Here is a 6,323-nt window from a genome sequence, read left to right on the forward strand (position 1 = left end):
TAGGTTGTTTTTTTTTCTTAATTCGTGTGCGGTGGTTACGAACCCGTTTGTCACCCGAGTGCTACCAGTCACCAGAGTTCTGATCCCATAACAGCTTTCGCTGTAAAAAGCAGCTTCACGTGGTGAGTATGCGATGCAGTATGCGACTCCTAATTGAAGGAGGCGTTGTGTAAATGCGTGTGGACGTAGTCCGAAAATCTTTATGTTCTCGAGCTCAGTATAGGAACGCCATCCGCCTCTACTACTCTACTTTCTGATCTCCCTCCACCGGGACGGACGGTCTTGCGGCCTCTTCTCGTAGTTCTGTTTAGCAATAGCTAGGACTTGGACGCTGAACATTGGAGGCTTGTACCTCTCAAGAAGTCCTGCACTGCGTCCAGCCCATCTGCGGCGTCCGTATATAGTTACAAAATCTTTGGCCCTATCTCAGCGATCTGACACGGTCGAGAATCGCAGCATGCTCCACGCTGTCAAAAGCTTCAGATTACTATCAAACAAGTCTTATGAAACGCTAATACGCAGGGCTGAAGAGTGATAACTTTTTGGGCACACTTGCTCGTATAAACCGGCGGACCCTTTTTTATAACACTCGTCATGTTCAGACGTGGTTTCTTTCACGCACGCGCACGAACTACGGCAAGGAGATGCTGCGCTTTCTATGGCCGTTCCATCTGAATCAACTAACACTGTGAAAATATTGCTGGAGATGCGTTTTCGTCCTACCTGTGTAATGCCATTGTATTTCTTCTTTTATTTGTACACTCTCATTTATCTTTTATGTGATTATCAAAATTGAAGTTGGTACATTAATTTAAAGGTTTATTTTTTGATCTGTTTCACTTGCATTATCTGTCTATATATATTCATATGTAAATGTTCATGCCCTCCTTTACAGTACTATTACGCATTCCTTTACCGTTCTAATTGAGTGACACAGTGTTGTCTGATTTATTTTATACCATAATGTACACTCGCCTATCCCTGCCACTTTGTACGGGGTCGTGGTCCTAGTCAACCCCGTGAAGAGGCTTTTTGACCCCGGCCCTCAGCATCCCAAATGATGGTATGTTGGAAAAAATAAAGATCATAGTTCAAAGTTCAAAGGGCAAGATTTTACTTTATGGAACTAGAAGTTCTGTGTACGACCTGATATTTCAGCTGCATCATCAATAGTTCAAAAAAAACATTTTGGTCATTTAGGTGCCTTCCCAACTTCTCAAAATGTCGTGAGAGTGCTCATTGTGAAAAGTTCATTTTAAAAGTACCACTCCTTCTTTCTATATCCAATTAGCGTACTTGTTAAAAATATTCACTTTTGCGAGCAGCTTGAGGCTCAGTATTTGCAGAAAAGTGTTTCTACCACATACGCCTCCAAATGTTTAGTCAACATGTGTTATGTTTCTACTTTTTCTGTTAAATTTCTACAATATGTACGAATATTTGAGCAAGAAATATTTACTCCATAAAGTGTATACCTTCCGGAAAAGATACTTTTAGACCTCTCGAGCTGTTAAAAATCATGAGTGAAAATCACTAATTTACCAAAACCATCCTTTTTTTCTATATTAAGACGCAATCAGCACCATGTGTTGATAACATTAAAGTCACTTTTTTGCCTAAATTGAAAGCATAGACCAGTTCTTTTCACATAAGTAGATTTATCATTACAATTCTTGTTTCAAGGAAGAAAATAGTTGTTTTTATCTTTCGAATTGATCGGCTTGACGGAGGAAGCCTTCTCTGCTTTCCTTACGAGCCACGACTGGTTTGTCCAACTCCGGGCTGTCCAGAAGGCCCATGATGCGGCGGTGAGCCTTGGCCTCCCTGTCCCAACGTGGGAGCGGCCCGCAGTCTTGCACCTATAAAAACGGGGTGAAGATTCTTCTGGACCCGAATAAAGTTAACTATCTATCTATCTATCTATCTATCTATCTATCTATCTATCTATCTATCTATCTATCTATCTATCTATCCACTTGATGGCAATGGGGAACTTCAAGTCGGAAGTTGTCGTATTACGAAATGAGAAGATAGCCGTCAAAAGTGTGAGCAATGGATTCCACATGTTGTAGAAGTAATTTCAGTTTCTTTGTATTGGCCCCACCGTGGTGGTCTAGTGGCTAAAGTACTCGGTTCTTTACCCGCAGGTCACGGGATCGAATCTCGACTGCGGTGGCTACATTTTTGATGGAGGCGAGAATGCTGCATGCTAGTGTGCTCTGATTTCTTCGGATCGTCACTACGGCATCTAAAATCCGTTAAAATCAACATATCATCAGTTCTTGTGTATAGAAAGAACACTTTACTGCTCTCCTTTTATTGTGAAAGAAAATATATGGACAATATTGGCTTGCCCTGCCGCGGTGGTCTAGTGGCTAAGGTACTCGGCTGCTGACCCGCAGGTCGCGGGTTCAAATCCCGGATGCGGCGGCTGCATTTCCGATGGAGGCGGAAATGTTGTAGGCCTGTGTGCTCAGATTTGGGTGCACGTTAATGAACCCCAGGTGGCCGAAATTTCCGTAGCCCTCCACTACGGCGTCTCTCATAATCATATGATGGTTTTGGGAGGTTAAACCCCACATATCAATCAATCAATCAAACATTATTGGCTTGTTTTTGCTGTCGCCGTCGGCATTTGCGCCACCATATTGCCGCTTACAAAGTCTAATTTTGCATGTTGTGCGTGCTAGTAAAAGCGTGTGATCTGTGGGAACAAGTATGGCTTAATAAAAAATGGGAAAAGATGGTCCCCCCCCCTGCTCAATGTGCACATGCGATACCATCGTGTGAGGCATGTGGTCGAGGACTCTACAAGCTGAGAAATCGCTTTCTGCAAGTGATTCGGCCCCGATGTGGGTGGCGAAGCAACGTTGTTTTACCAGTAAGTGAGAACTACGACCATTGGCGCGGTCCCCTGACCAGACAGATCTGCGTCTGGTCAGGGGACCACGCCACCCAACCCATGTTCCCGACCCATGTTCACCGACCTTGGCCGTTTGAGACGCTCAGAAAAAAACATACGCGGAAACGCATTCTTAGTGTAGCACTGCCCCTTCATGAAGAAAGAGATAGACGAGCTCTTTCCGCTTCATTTTCAGCGATTCCGCCTCATTTGTGCTTTTAGAGGCGAAGCTTTTTATTGCGGCACCTATTTGTCCCTCGTAGTCGTTGTAGTGTGTAACAAGTATAACATTTTGATCTCCAAGGTGGTGCCGGTGAGGGATTTCTTCTGTGCGTTTTGAACAATGGAAAATAGTGCTCAATGTACATGCCAATGGCTGCAAATGAGGATTGAGAGACAGGAGCATTCGGCTTTTAGTTAACGCGCACGCGTCAATCCCCACTCGCTGGGTGTAACCTCCTTAGTTTTAGAAAGGTTTAGCGAGCGTTGAGCCGCAGTGCGATGAATACAATGAACTACTATATACAATGAATTCGAGGTGGATAAAGGTGGGAAGTAGATACGAAGCGCAAGCCGTAAGAAACCAAAAGCCGAATTCTCTTGTCTCTCATTTCCCATTAGCAGCCATTGGCATGTACATTGAGCACTACCTGACAGGAAAAGGTTGCTACGTTGTACTCGCTGGGCGTAACCTCTTTGGTTTTAGAATGGTTTAGCGAGCGTTGGGCCGTAGTGCCATGAATACAGTGAACTAGTATATACCATGAACTCGAGGTGGTTAAAGGTGGGAAGTAGACCCGAAGCGCAAGCCGTAAGAAAGTGTGCGTGTGCCACCTCTCGTTGAGTCCTTTGATTGTCCGGTGCATGGCGGTGCTTACATATGGGGAACATATGATGAAAAGATGCGATATGATGATACTTGGAGTGTTGAATGGATGGACGAACGATACACTGACAGATGCATGAATGGATGCATTAACGGACGCAGGGGCGGATGCATGGACGAACGCAGGGACGTACGCGCGAACAGACGCACGCACGGACGGGCGGATGGACGCATGGACGGTCACACAGACGGACGCATGGACGGACGGAAGCAAGAACGAATGAACGGACGAATGCTTCGCCCCACTCTCCATCATTCACTCCGTGGATATGCTGCCATTTTTTTACCGCTTTGTTTTGGGTTCTAGCGCTGCAGTGATAGTAAAAAAATCAACGGCACGGAGCCTATAAAGCCGCGGGTGCGAGCGCGGTTCACTCTCTAACGATTTACATCATTAAAATGCTCGTATATGTTGGGTGTTCCCATCAGTTTGTGTCAAGATGACAACCAGTAGGAAAGGCGCTTTACTCCCTGGAGGGGTCATGGTCGCTGTAAGCAGTGTTTTTTTTAGTGTTATTTGATAGCGTATACAAACAACTAACAGTTAGCCTAACTTTGACGAGCATTCCGATTGGTTGTCACAGCGTGTATTCAATCACCCTTGCGGCAAAACTAATTTTTCTCTGAACACATGCCTTGGTCTCTGTCCGCAGTGAAAAGAAATCAAGGCTGCAGCCTCGCAGAAGAAAAGTCCGCTTGCCGAAACACGGGCACTGCCCACATTCCCTTATTGAAACGTTTTCACGGAAAGTTTGCATTCTCCTCTAACTCCTTTTCACCCGCTATTTTGTACAGTTACAATTATAAATGCTACCTCGTAAACGGTCGCCTATGGTGCATGCCGGAAGACGACGCATCTAGTGCACTGCCGCTCTTGCATGGAGGTTTGATGGAAGAGGTGTTGAAAGATGGCAATTGCGGCAGTGGGGAAGCTGCCTTCGAGAGTAAAGAAATAAGCACGACGACGTTGTTATGTATATTAGGAGCTGTAAATGAAGGTAATTAAGTTCGTCAAACAGGGTAGACACGCCTTGCCAACTTTTATATGCTATATCAAGGTAACGAGCGCCCACGACAGTGCTCAGACGCACCTGACATGATAGATAGATAGATAGATAGATAGATAGATAGATAGATAGATAGATAGATAGATAGATAGATAGATAGAAGTTTTCAGACGGACTTTTTTACTGACGAATGATTGGATGAGTATCATCGCAATTTTTTTTCTATTGCGATGATTGAATTGCTTCAAATTAAGCATTTAAAGCGAGTGAAAGCGCATGAAAAGAGGTATTTAAGTATTTTTTACAAAGTGAACCTAGTGCGCCATTGGAACTTGCTTTACAAATCAGACGAGAACATTTTCCACAATATCCCACGTTCAAACTTTCAGTTCGGAACTCTTGTAACGCTTCGAACAATGCTGTTGTTTTTCTGCGGACAAGCCCTGTTTAGTTAGCAATCGGTGCTCTGAGTTTTGTTTGAAGTTTAGTGCTCTGTTCACTTATTTTTGCTGTTCTCATACTTTGACGTACTATTATTTTTTCCCGGCAACATGGCCTTCTTTCAAAAGAAATTGATATGCAGCATTCATAATCAAAGGCATGCGAATTGCACATGTCTGTGCCTGAAAGTTCACTCGAAGCGAATTACAAAGAGCGGGTGAACCGAAAAAAAGAAAAGGAACAGCGCACTTGGCAGTGAAACGGATAACGTACTCTTTCTTTTCACTGATTGTTATCGCGTAGCCAACATGTCTTCACGTGTGCAGAGTGGCGAAGAAGAGTGCAGGCGTGTCTTAAGTGCCCTGAAAAAAACAGCTTTTTCTCATTTCGAGCACGCACTTACTCATTGTGTCTTCTAGCTTGGCCTGCCATGCAAGTGCAATCTCTTCCAGCAGAAAACATTCACAGTTTCCCTTCTACAGGATTTGCGAGAGTTTCCGCGTCTTAACACTTTAAAGGAGCCCTGAAGAAAAGGAATTCGCGCCTCTGTATTTTCCGCCCACATTCTTATTGTTGTCACCTTAGAATGCGCTTGTTGAGTTTTTTGAGCGCAGGACGCGGAAAGTGCTTATTCAATTTATTAACTCTCAAAGCCAAAGCATAGCGTAAAATGGTAAAGTAAGAAAAAAGTACGATAAAGTAAGAAAAAGTACACATACATAAAAAAAAGATTGAGTGCGTATTGAATATTCTTAACAAAAGCTACCGCATCGTTTACTATAGTACTCAGAAAAGAAGGGACTAAAGCAAACCGTTGGGACGTTGTCCAAGCAAGTGCTTGGCTGGTGATCACCTAAGTGACGTCGAAGCATTATAATTCTATTATCCTAAGAAAAAAGTGACTCACAAAAGCCAGGGTAAAGAAAGTTAGTGTTAGCGCACAAGCCTTGTGTTCGCAGCTGACCACTATTCGTAAAGTTTAGTACACTTCTGGAAGAACGGAATGGTACTTTTGTGCTTATGTATGTAATGATGCGTAAGCGATGGAACCAGGATCTTTTAAATCAAAAGCTGTTGCGAGATCACA

The 6,323-nt window shown here is 43.8% G+C and overlaps 1 long non-coding RNA gene across 1 annotated transcript; it reads right to left on the minus strand.

Annotated features, from left to right (window-relative positions):
- Positions 1-1,638: 1,638 nt before the first annotated feature.
- LOC142768788 (uncharacterized) lies at positions 1,639-5,754 on the minus strand. The gene is made up of 2 exons (XR_012885461.1): positions 5,640-5,754; positions 1,639-1,859 (listed from the first exon to the last, which is right to left on the minus strand). It is a non-coding gene; the product is annotated as an uncharacterized LOC142768788 (long non-coding RNA).
- Between the last annotated feature and the right edge of the window lie 569 nt (positions 5,755-6,323).

This window comes from Rhipicephalus microplus, chromosome 1, assembly GCF_043290135.1.
Source record: "Rhipicephalus microplus isolate Deutch F79 chromosome 1, USDA_Rmic, whole genome shotgun sequence".
Taxonomy (NCBI): domain Eukaryota; kingdom Metazoa; phylum Arthropoda; class Arachnida; order Ixodida; family Ixodidae; genus Rhipicephalus; species Rhipicephalus microplus.